The following is a 12,476-nucleotide window of genomic DNA, read 5'->3' as shown; positions in this document are numbered from 1 at the left end:
AGAACTGTCTTCCTTTAGTCGAATATGCCACCAAATCTTTTAGCCTTTTTGATCAGATGGAAGAATTTAAGTCTTACTAAGGCCCCAACTGTTTAGTTGCCTAAAAGTCCTAAAAGACATCTTCCATCTTCGTTTCTAGCAACAGTTGATGTTTTTATTATATTCTCTCTCCTAGCTCAGGATCAACTCCTCAGTCACCCCTCAATCTAAAGGACATATTTTATTGTCTCGTACTTTCTAAAAGTTCATTCTTTCCTCCCACCCCATCTAATAGCTGCCTTCCTTTCCCTGCAGCTGGTTATAATTAATAAATTATAAATTAGACACATCTCAGCTGTTTCCTTTTACAAACATCTTAGCAATGACTCTCTGTAAGAGCTTGGCAAAAAGGATCTCTTCATTAACAGTTCCAAGTAAAAATTTAATAGTTACCAAGTAGTAGAAACCAAATTTTCAAATTTGTCATTTTGGATAAAAACTGAGGCTGTGTGGAAGTATGTCCAGGGACTCACGTCAATTTAAAGAGCCAACAGCTAATATCAGAATCTAGGTCTTTAGAGTCTTGGTTAATTTCTGCATTGTTCCACATGCTTCTCCTCTTAAAAATTCAGTATAATTTAACGAAATGAAGAATTTTTTTAGTAGTATTGCACAGAAATTTGGGGAAAGTTATGTTGATTCCATCAGCAAGGCTCAGATGAGACAAATAAAGACAGCTAGACCCAGGAGCCATAAAAGTTGGTAAGAGGTGGGAAAAAGATGGGTAATTTGAGTCAATTCATTAAATCATGAAGCTGCATCTTTGATGTACTCCCCCAAGAGAAGACTTGTAAATGAGTCACATAACATCTCCAATCATCAGATCAGAAATCTCTATGTCAATAGGGGAAACTATTCTCCCACACCTACCTGCAATTATTAATTGCCCAATAATGACATTTACATAATGAGTTGATGAGACAGTGAAACAAAAAATGTCACTTCAGAATGTGCTTAAGCAGGCACACAGCCCTCACAATGATAGTTTTACTCTCGGCATGGCAAACTTGTTCACACACTGCCAAGGAATAATCAATCCCCAGAGGTTTACTGAGTTGAGCTCCATATAATGGGAATTATAGGCGATGAAAGATTAATATTATGCAACATGAGGCTAAAATTCTTATTAGTGCTGCAAAGTTTAACCATATGTAGAATAATTTAAGAACAGCATAAGTACTCTCTAAATTCTAAAGTGTGGATTAGGATATCAAGTACCTGAATCATCTAATGATGGAAATGAAATTATTCTATGTTAAAAAGATTTCTGTCTTGCTATATTTAGTTATTGTATTAGTCAAGATTCTCAATAAAAAGAATGATAGACATAATGATATATATGGGGGTGTAGTGGGTCTTTATTTTAGGGAATTTGATCATGTATTTGTGGGGGCTAGCAAGCCTGAAATCCATAGACTGGAGAAGCAGAAAATTCAGGTAAGAGTTGATGTTGCAGTTCTGAGTTCAAAGTCAGCTCACAAGTCTTCGCTCAGTCTTTGATCTTTCTGAAAACTGTCTTCACAGCAACATCTAGACTGGTGTTTAACTAAACAGCTGTGCACCATAGCCTATCCAAACTGACACATAAATTTAACCATTATAGCTACAGACAATCCTTATAATAATCAAGGAAATAAGTATTTGTAGGAAAATCACACTCCTCATAGTACTTAACACAGCATGTGGAATTTTTAAAACATGACCCGAAAATTCTTTGATATTCCTCCCACTGAAAGGTTACAGGGAAATCTGTCTCTCTGTGTGGCTTGAGCTTCTCACAACATGATGGCTTCATTCAAAGAGGGAGTGTACTGAGAGGGAACTTCTGAGAAGCATTTCAAGCTGCATTCCAGGAGAAAGCTACGTGACATTTTGTGATAGGCTCAGGCATCACATGGTGTCACTTTTCTATATTCTACTACTTAATGCAGTCACAAGCATTCCCCAACTCAAGAAAAGGGGACATAGATTCCATCCTTCTCTGAGAAGATTGTCAAAGAATTTGGGGCTCATGTTGAAAAACTGCCACAATTAATTAACATTAATTGAGCTGTTACTATGTCCCAGGCTCTTGGATGGGCTTTTTTATGTTTCATTTAATCCTTCATTCTTCCTGAGATGTGGTTATTATCTATAAGTAAACTGAAGCTGAGAAATATAAAACTCCTCCCAAATTCACACAGCTAACATTTGGCGGACCCAACATTCCAGGTTGGCATTCTGACTCAAAATCGCCACACATTTTGTATAATACAATCAAAACTTCCATTTAGAAATAGAAATAAAGAAAAAGAAAACCACATTTAGCCATAATTTTTTTTAATTGCCACCAGAAGTGGACATTTTTAGGTCTACTCAGCGCTCATTCATTCTTTTGAATGCAGTGACCTGAGGCACATTAGAAAAAGTTTCCCATCTAAGCAGATGCGTCTCCAATATATCATACCTCGGCAAGTCGGCCTCAGTTAGATCTCAGTTCCCAATCACCAGCTCAGCTGGGCACCATCCTGAAATGAAAAACTATTCATAGAAAACTATACATGTTGACCTTGCCCCAAACCAACCTCCATTTCTCAGAGAGATGAATGGCAACCACCCATCCCTTTGCTCCAGCCGGAACATGGCCCAGGTTTGCCCAATGAGACTCAATTCCAGGGTTCTTGTTGAAACTGTTAGAAAAGGAAATTATGCTTTTTGCAGATACACCTACCAGTAGGGATAACGAAAGACAAGAGTGGGCAGGAAATACAAAACCTCAAATAAAACCATCACAGCAGAAAGCAGAATAAAAAGCTAGAGACTGGAACCCTGGCTCCAGCCTTGCCTGAAGCTAGGCTTATCCCTGGACTCTTCAGATAGCTGGGCCAAAAACTGCCTTCCTTTCTTTTTAATTTTAAAAACCAATTTGTGTTGAATTTATGACAAAGTCAAAAGTATTCCAACTAATACATCTCCTTGGTCATGACTTCATTTTCCTTATCTATAAACAACCCTAAATAACCTGAAAAATCCTTTCTAGCTCTCTCTCTCTCTGTGTACACACACACACACACACACACACACACTGTACTTCAGTTTCCTCATCTTTACAACTAAAATGCAAGACAGAAGAGTCTTTAGGTCGCTTCCAAAGCCAATAGCTTTGATTCCGTGATTTTGTATAGATCAGGGCAGAACATGTCCTAGTAAATGATTTCTATCCAGATTACATCAGAGGTTGGGAGCAGCTCTGTAGCACTGCCACCTGGTGGCAATTTGCTTCAGCTTTGCTTTCGCCTTTCAAATCAACAAGTAGAAACAAGTACAGGTTCATGATCTTCTGAAATAATGTTTTAGGTCTGAAACCTAAAACTAAAATAAACCACTACATTTCAACCAACACTGATTGAGCCTCAACTGGGCACAAGTCACTATAAAGAGCATATGAAAGTGTCTGACAGTCTCTCTCATCTCAGAATTTTAATTTCATGAGGACATCATATGGTTCATACCAAAGAAGATAACAAAAGAAAGTAATAGAGGTAAATGATCAGAAGGCCACAAATGATGAAGGATTCAGAAGATATCAGAGGAAGTGTCATGAATTTTAATCATGAATTTTAAACATGAATTTTAAAAGCCAACAATGGGATAGTGTCACTCTAAATGGAAAGAAGCATGGGCACAAGGCAATACCCTGATTTATCATAGAAGATATTTATTTTTTTAATGTTTTATTTTATTTTTGAGGGAGAGAGAGACAGCGTGAGCAGGGGAGAATCAGAGACAGAGGGAGACACAGAATCTGAAAAAGGCTCCAGGCTCTGAGCTGGCTGTCAGCACAGAGCCCGCCGCGGGGCTCAAACCCATGAACTGTGAGATCATGACCTGAGCCAAAGTCGGACAGTTAACCAAATGAGCCACCCAGGCACCCCTCATAGAAGATATTTAAATAATAACTAGAAGATCACTTGGAAAGGAGCATATATGTGTTTCAGGGATGACTAGGAGAAAGTAAGGGTTTAAAAGAGTAGTTGTAGGTCATAGTTTAGGGAAGCTGGAAAGTCAGTCTAAGGAAGCAGAGTGCAGAATGAATTGGTGGGGAAACATGAGAAATGGGAATACAGGCAAGGACAGGAAGTTAAGATGATGTCATGAGGGCCTAACCTGGGGCAGGAGGTCTGGATTTAAAAAAAAAAATAAAAAAAATAAAAAAAAGCAAGAGCCATTCCTGACTTAGACTATACATGACTTAGCAACTGGTTAAATTTGTATTAGGAGAAAGTAACCCCTCAGGATGGAGAAATGTAATCTCAAGTTTCTGAGCACAAATGACTATAAAAACAGATGTACTATTTTAAAATATTTTTTAAACTTTATTTTTATTTATTTTGAGAGACAGAGTGAGCGGGAGAGGGGCAGAGAGAAAGGGAGACAATCCCAAGCAGTCTCTGCAGGCAGCTCAGAGCCTGATGCAGGGCTCAAACTCAAGAACTATGAGATCATGACCTGAGCTGAAATCAAAAGTTGGATGCTTAGTGGATTGAGCCACCCAGGTGCCCCAAATTAAAAGAAACAGAGGACCTAGGAAGAGGAGCTTTTCTGTATGGAGGAAAAAAATATATCCTCGTCCTGTACTTAGACATTGTAAGTTTAGAGCTCAGAAGGATTTTGTTAAAAAATATCCAGGATAGGGGCGCCTGGGTGGCTCAGTAGGTTAAGCATCTGACTTCAGCTCAGGGCATGATCTCTCGGTTCATGGGTTTGAGCCCCGCGTCGGGCTCTGTGCTGACAGCCAGCTCAGAGCCTGGAGCCTGTTTCGGATTCTGTATCTCCCTCTCTCTCTGCCCCTCCCCTATTCATGCTCTGTTTCTCTCTGTCTCAATAAAAAATAAACATCAAAAAAAATAATTTTTTAAAAATTATCCAGGATAGAGCTAAGAATAAATGATCCAGTTGCAAGGTAGGGTCTGGATAAAAGGATAAAAGGTTTGAAACCATCTTTGAAATAATTGTTAAACTTAAGAAAACACATAAAATGCCAATGAGTAGAACATATACAGAAAAGATTAAATGCAGCACACTGACAAACACCAACTTTTAGGGGAAGGAAAGAGAAAAAGAAATCAGTAGAGGCAACAAAAGGAAAGAATGAGAGCTAAAGGGAGTTTTAGGGTGGGGCCGTGTAAAGAAGCCAAGACAGAAAAGCATGTCAAGAAAATTAACAAGGGAAAATCAGAGACTCCAAAGGGGCAGAAGGCTAAAAAGCAACAGACTCTTTGTTGAACCACATGGCAATTGTTTAGAGAACTATTAAGAGAATTGTTTCAGTGAAATGCTGAGGCCAAAAGCAAGAGAAGTAATGAAGGAATTCAGACATAGTTCATAGCCTACTCTTGAGAAATCTCTTATAAGAGGGAAGGAGAGAGATAGAATGATAGCATAAGTAAAAAAATGCCAAGTGAAGTTGTTATAGATGAAGGGAGGGAACTTGGTGAAAAGGTAACATTTAAGATGACAAAAAGGAGATGTCAATTGAAAAGTCAGGATACCAAAGACAAAGGGCAATATAGCAGGACACGGCTATAGGGATCATATATGAAAAGGAAAAATAATTTTCCTCATGTGGGAATAAATTACAAGCAGAGGGGAAAAACAAAGTGTAATTTTGTGGCAGAGAGAAGATTAAAGTCCCATGAGCTGTCACTTAGATTGCTACTCTTGATAAATAACACAGGGATCTATAAGCCAAGCAACTTATCTCGGTTTAGCCAAGACTTTTCCCATTTTAGCCCTGAAAGTCCATTTCCCTGGAAATCCCTTGGTCCAGGGAAAACAGGGACAGTTGGTAAGTGTAATCACGTCTTAATTGTGGATGTCATGTGGGTGTGAGTTAGTATCCCAGTCAGATTAAGAAAGAAATTTTAGAATAATTCTAAGAGAAAACTTGATAGTTCATCAAAGATGGATGACGGGACAGCTAAGTAAGAGTGATGGGCTATTTTAAATCTTATTAGATGGCAGGAATTTGTAATGTCACTCATAAGGTGTCATCTGCACAGGTTCATGCTCTGTGAGATAGGGAAGCTGAAGGACTCCATAAAACCTGCTTTTTGTTCCTTTTCCTGCTTCTGTTCTTGCTAGGACCTGCACCCCCACTTTACATATGCCTCAAAATGCAAATAGTGTATCCCTCTGCAAGGGACAAGCGGTCAGTAATTTCTTTAGAATAGGTAACATCAAAGGAAGGACCCGGTAAGAATGACTGAAGGAAACCATCATATTCATCATATTCCAGACCATCAATGTTTGACACTTCTATGCCCAGACCCCCGGCTCCAAGGAATAACACGTGGGCCTTCGTAAAAATGAAACGTAAAAACGTTCTACTCAGTTCCTGGATGCCTGAAAGTACAGGTACACCAGACCACAATCCTCAGTAAAAACTCAGAAACCTTGGGGTGACTGGGTGGCTCAGTTGGTTAAGCATCCGGCTTCAGCTCAGGTCATGATCTCACAGTTTGTGAGTTCGAGCCCCATGTCGGGCTCTGTGCTGACAGCTAGCTCAGAGCCTGGAGCCTGTCTTTGGATTCTCTGTCTCCCTCTCTCTGACTATCCCCTGCTTGTGCTGTCTCTCNAAAAAAAAAAAAAAAAAAAAAAAAAAAAAAAAAAAAAACAAAGAAAACAAACAAACTCAGAACCTTGAACTAAGACAAGATTCCCTCCTTCCTGAGCCTCTCAGACATCTGTCTGTACCTGGACTCTCTTTATACCTTCAGTAAACTCTACTTTCACGTCTTGCTGGCTTGTGTTTGATTTCTACCATGCATGCAGCCAGGGACCCTGTTGGCTGGTCCTTCAGGACACCCTTTGGGTCCTGGGACCCAACCTGCCTGCATCAGCAGCACAGCACCATAAATTGAGAAGCAAAAAACGGAAAATGCAGTTAGGGAGTTTGTTTCAGCTAGTAGGAAATGCATGTAGCTTGTTTAGGACTGTTTTCAAATTTGGGGAAATGACAAGATTCTTTTGTATATAAGCTGGAAGTGGGACAAATTTTGCTCGGATTGATTTCTGGCTCTGATGATTTCTCATGTGACCCTCCTCACTACCTTACTGCTGGTGTTGGCCACTAAAGGGCATTGTCGCGTCACAATAAGACTCCTGGCCCTACAGCTCAACTGGTGCAATGGATTGTAGCATTCTTGGAAGTCATTCAGAAACAGTTAGCACAAAGGTAACTATCCAGAAGTGACTGTGAACCACACAATATTATTCCACTAAAGTCAAATAAAAGAACCCCCAGCTCATCTTCCCTGACACAAGATCCCAAAATTGCCCGCAACCATTCCAACACCACTCAGCATGAGAAGTGTGATAAATGTGAGTCAGAATGAAAGGAAATCACTGTTCTAACCAATTTTAGGTAAAATGCCTTACTTTTACAAATTTTACAAAACCATGTAACCTTCTAAATACATTGATAAGGTCTCTTCCAGGCCCTTGGAAGGAGTTCATGCAACTGAGGGATGCTGAAGCTTCTTTAATTTATCTACAAATCTGCACCAATACAACAGGTTTGTAGCTGATACCTGGGGCTATGCTGCCCTGCATACATGTGCAGAACTTAAGGTCAGGCCATATTAAAAGTCTTCTGGTTCCTAAAAACACTATACTCTTTTATGCCTTTACCCATATTACTGTGTCTCTCTCTGGTGAGTTTTCCAGTGAACAGCTTTCTAGGTGGAAAGAGTGGCAAGTGCAAAAGCCCTGAGGTAGAAATATGCTTGATGTATATGCGTCTGGTATATTTGAGGTTCAAGGAACATCAAAGAAGCCAGTGCTATTGGAGAAGAATGAGAGAGGAGTAGAATAGGACAATATGGAGCCAACGAGATGACCAGGCAGTTCTTGCAGCCCTGTAACATTGCAAAGACCGTGGATTACTCTGAGTTTGGAAGCCACACAGCATTTCAACCAGAGGGTTGAAGTGAACTGACTCACAATTTTAAAGTAGCACTGAGGCTTCTGGGTGGCTCAGTCGGGTAAACATCCAGCTTTAGCTCAGGTTACGATTTCTCTGCTCATGAGTTCAAGCTCCTCCTGGGGCTCTGTGCTGACATCTTGGAGCCTGGAACCTGCTTTGGATTCTATGTCTCCCTCTGTCTCTGCCCCTCTCCCACTCACATTCTATCTCTCTCTCAAAAATAAACATTAAAAAAAATAAAGTATCACTCTGTCGAGAGTAAAATGTGGAGAATTAGCAAAAATTATAGCTTATTTATCTTTGAGTTAAGGGTGGTGAAGGAATCTTATTCTAAAGTTGACAACAGATTTCCTCTTAAAGGAGAAAATGTTTGCTTAGAAAAATAAAGCCCTCAGGACAGTGGCCAAAATGGACTAAGACAGACCTAGAACTGAATTGTTCTACCTAATAGAGGCAGAGAAACATCGAGCTCTGGAGTCTGTGTGAAAAAGAGATTAATGGATAGAGAGTGAGCTTTTTGGAGAAGCTGGAGTAGCCCAAGGTGAAAGGATGGGAGATTCGGGAACAAAGTCAGTTTCCTGTAGTGGAGGAAGACAATTATGAAATATTCAGTTTTGGATCATCCAGTACACGATTCCAAGATATAGGAAATCCTTCAGAAAATAAAAGGTCGAACACATAAGTGCCTCTGTGAGTAGTATTTCGAGGAAATGAAGGAAAAGGATGGTGAGCATTTGGGGTTGGCTTGAGTGAAGAGAAAAGGTCAGGAATAGAGGACAAGATGCGAGTGGCCAACAACTCAAGAAGCAAAAGAAGACCATAGAAAAATGTTCATGGGAAAGATGCTGAGTATCTCATCCCAGCTGAAAGGATTCAAGACGTTTAAATAGTAAGAGTAACTCCAACACTGAACTGGATGGGAAGCAGGCAATAATCAAAAGTAACCACTGGGGTTCATTCATATTCACAGCGTGCTGTGCATAATAATAAAGTAGAGAATGAATGAATCAATCAATCAATGTCAAGACATGAAATTCATTTAAGAAATGAATTTTTAAATAGCCAGCCATTATTTCTTCCTGGGTAGTACTATTTATATATAATATGTACATTATAAGTTTTGGAGTTTCATTATGTTTTTGCTTTTCAAGTTAACATTTATTTTTAGCTTACTGTGTTCCAAATCCTATGCTAAGTGTTTTATAAGAACTCCATGACCTATGTATCATTACCACCCCACTCTAAATATCAGAATACTAAGTCTCAGATAAAGTAATTTGCTCAAGGATGTACAACCAGTTGGAGGAGAGGGGTGAGACAAAGCCAGGATTTAAATTCAGGCTGAGGATTCCTGAGCCAATACACTTAATTATGTCCATATAATTCTGTTTCACAGGCCACACATGCATCATCATGTCTCATCTCACAATGATGCCATTAATTCAAAACATGGAAGAACTGAATCTTTTTGAAGAAAAGTCTATAAGAGACACTAAAATGTATAATTGGAAGACATTCAAATCCTGCTAAAAGTTAAACAATGTTTACATTAGAGGAAAACTAAATATCGCAATACAGAAGAAATGGATGAAGTAACCTCATTACACAGAATTAAAAACAAGAAAAAAAATCAGATAGAATCATTACAGCTTTGAAGAAACACATTTTCTAAACATTTGTTTGGAGCTCCATGTCTTCTATATAGCAATTTTACCAGTTTGATCCAGGCCCTGATGCTATAGTTAAGGTAGTCTGGTACCAGAGAACTAGAGATTGTACAATTTATGGTACAAATAAGAGGAGTTTTAACCACATGCCTTGACCAAGGCCTTTTTTCTTTTTTAATTCTTACAGCTGCTTCCAAGATAAATTCAGAATGATGAGTCAGCCATCCTAAGCTTGTGGAAGACTCACAATCGAAGTATAACATGATTAGATAATAAGGGAAAGGACAGAAATCTCTTTCTGTCAGTAAGAGATTAAGAAAGAAGAGCCCTGAGATGCTGATAAGACTTAAACTTACATTGACTTTTTTTTTACTGTAACTAGAAAATGCCACAGCTTATAAAGTAAGTGTGAAGACATAATGAGGTTTTTGCCCTTGAAATACTTTTTTGATGAAAAAAATTAAAGTAGTTCAAGTTTTATGATATAATTGACTCTAGAAAGAAGGAATAAAAGATCATTGGAACTTAATGAGTGCCCAGTATCCTAGGTACTTCTGTCACTGCTTGCCCCCAGGGTGGTCAGCTTTCTTCTAAAAGCAAAGTCATTCGGGGGCGCCTGGGTGGCTTAGTCGGTTAAGCGTCCGACTTTCGCTCAGGTCACGATCTCGCGGTTCGTGGGTTCGAGCCCCGTGTCGGGCTCTGTGCTGACTGCCAGCTCAGAGCCTGGAGCCGGTTTCAGAGTCTGTGACTCCCTCTCTCTCTGACCCACCCCTGCTCACGCGCTCTCTCTCTCTCTCTCTCCTAGAAATAAATAAAACATTAAAAAAAATTTTTTTAAAGCAAAGTCATTCAAATGTCCTTTTCTTTCAGTACAAGCTCATGTAACACAGCTGCATGCATTGAGCACATGAGCTTGTCAAACACTGAAGACACACTGGAAATTGTTCATCTAACAAATATTGATTAGGCATCTACTAGAAGGCAAGCATTGCCTTAGGATGTTGGATCCAAAATTAGAATGACACAGCTCCTTCCAGTGACTCACTCATAGTCCAGAGAAGAGTCAGACGTGCCAACAATCAGAACTGAAACTCGGCTAGTGTGCACCAAATGACCTTTCCACCTGTTTATAACTGGGTTTCTCCAATTTGTACATACCTATGCCAAAGTGGCTATTAAATATTTTTAACAGCATCCCTGTAAGCAATTACAATGTAATGTGGTGTGTCCTATATTAAAAGCACATATATGATGCCAAAAAAACTGAGGGAAAAGACAATCATCACATCTCAAATAAAAATGAAAATGATAATAAATAACTTCACATCCTCTGTGATACTCTCTCTAAGCATACCAGCCCATGGTGATATTTATGAAGAAATACAGACTTTTGAGTTTGGAAGAGAATCTAGAAATTAGCTTGATCAACCTCCTTACTCTATAGAGAGATGAAATCCCAAAATACTTCACTGACTTCCCACAATCACCCACCTAGTTAAGATCACTGATAGGATAAGAATGCAGGTTTTCTCATATCTAGGCCCAAAGCTCTCTGAATGCTATCCCACAATTAGTAACACTCACTGTTGTACTTAACTGAGGCCTAGTTGTTTTATGCTCATTTATACCTTCAATGCTTGCCATCCACATTTCTTACCTAATGACTAACTTCTCCAGAGGAATGGCAGCAAAGATGAGAACAAAGAATCTAGGCTTAGAGGTATGAGGGCAAATCCCTGTTCTACCACTTACTTGCTCATAACCTTGGGGAGAAATGACCTGATGCCTTTAGATCTCAATTTCCTCATTCAGAAAATGGGAATATCTGCCTTTTTGTGAGATTTAAAATGGACTATGAATACAAAATTCCTTGAGAGGACTTACCTTTAGACTCTCTTTAGTCCATTCCTAAAATCATCTTTCTAATACATATCCAATCAAGTTACTGCTCTGCCTAAAAGGAGAAAAAACTAAACATCTAAACACGGTATACAAAATTCTTCACAACTTTAACTCAACCCTCTTTGTAATCTCATCTCTAGTCACTCTCCACAATATTCTACATCCCACTGACATTGAACAATTTACTCATATCTCCCAAATGTGCCATGGTTTCCTACACCTCCACTTTGTTGGCACATTTCTACTCCCTGGTGTATCTCTTCCCTCTAGACCCACCTCCTCCTCATGGACTTGTCTACCTCCCTAAGTCATCCTTAGAGACCTTGCTTCATTGTTTGATATTTTAAAATCTAGAACACATTCACATACTGCTTTTGTAATTAAAAGACTAAATAAATATTCTACTCTAGAGAAAAATGTGTGACCATATTTAAATGTCACCTTTTGTGACTCCCCTTGGTCATGTAATGGGTTTCCATGGTAACTTTATTGTTGTACCCCCTTCTATTATTAATATCATAATAAGTCTAGGTGTCTGCCTCCACTCTGAGTCACTGAAACAGGAAATATGTCTTATATCTACCGCATAAGAAAGTTCAAGAACTAAATTCATAAAGAGTGCACAAAATACACCTATGCGAGACACTACACAACACGGAATCAGGGTTGCATCAGTTAATTCTTGGGCAATCCAGGCTAGGGCACATATTAGAGGTTTTCAATTCCAGGTCAGGAAACAAATGTCAGGAAACCCAGTTTAGATTTCCATGCAGTACCCTAACTGTGATTCTTCTGCTCTAAAAACTGCCTTGTGTCATATCATCTAATATAGTGGAGAAAATCACCAAACTAGACTTGTCCCTAGAAACTGTTTTCTTAATTCCTTAAAACTCTTAACACTA

At 39.1% G+C, this 12,476-nt stretch overlaps 1 long non-coding RNA gene across 1 annotated transcript; it reads right to left on the bottom strand.

The window, feature by feature from the left end:
* Positions 1-2,382: 2,382 nt before the first annotated feature.
* Positions 2,383-11,943, bottom strand: LOC120246138. The gene is made up of 3 exons (XR_005531974.1): positions 11,851-11,943; positions 11,557-11,626; positions 2,383-2,546 (listed from the first exon to the last, which is right to left on the bottom strand). It is a non-coding gene; the product is annotated as an uncharacterized LOC120246138 (long non-coding RNA).
* Between the last annotated feature and the right edge of the window lie 533 nt (positions 11,944-12,476).

Source organism: Hyaena hyaena, unplaced genomic scaffold, assembly GCF_003009895.1.
Source record: "Hyaena hyaena isolate Hyena2069 unplaced genomic scaffold, ASM300989v1 scaffold_454, whole genome shotgun sequence".
In the NCBI taxonomy this organism is placed as follows: Eukaryota; Metazoa; Chordata; class Mammalia; order Carnivora; family Hyaenidae; genus Hyaena; species Hyaena hyaena.
This window is presented reverse-complemented; position numbering and strand designations above follow the sequence as displayed.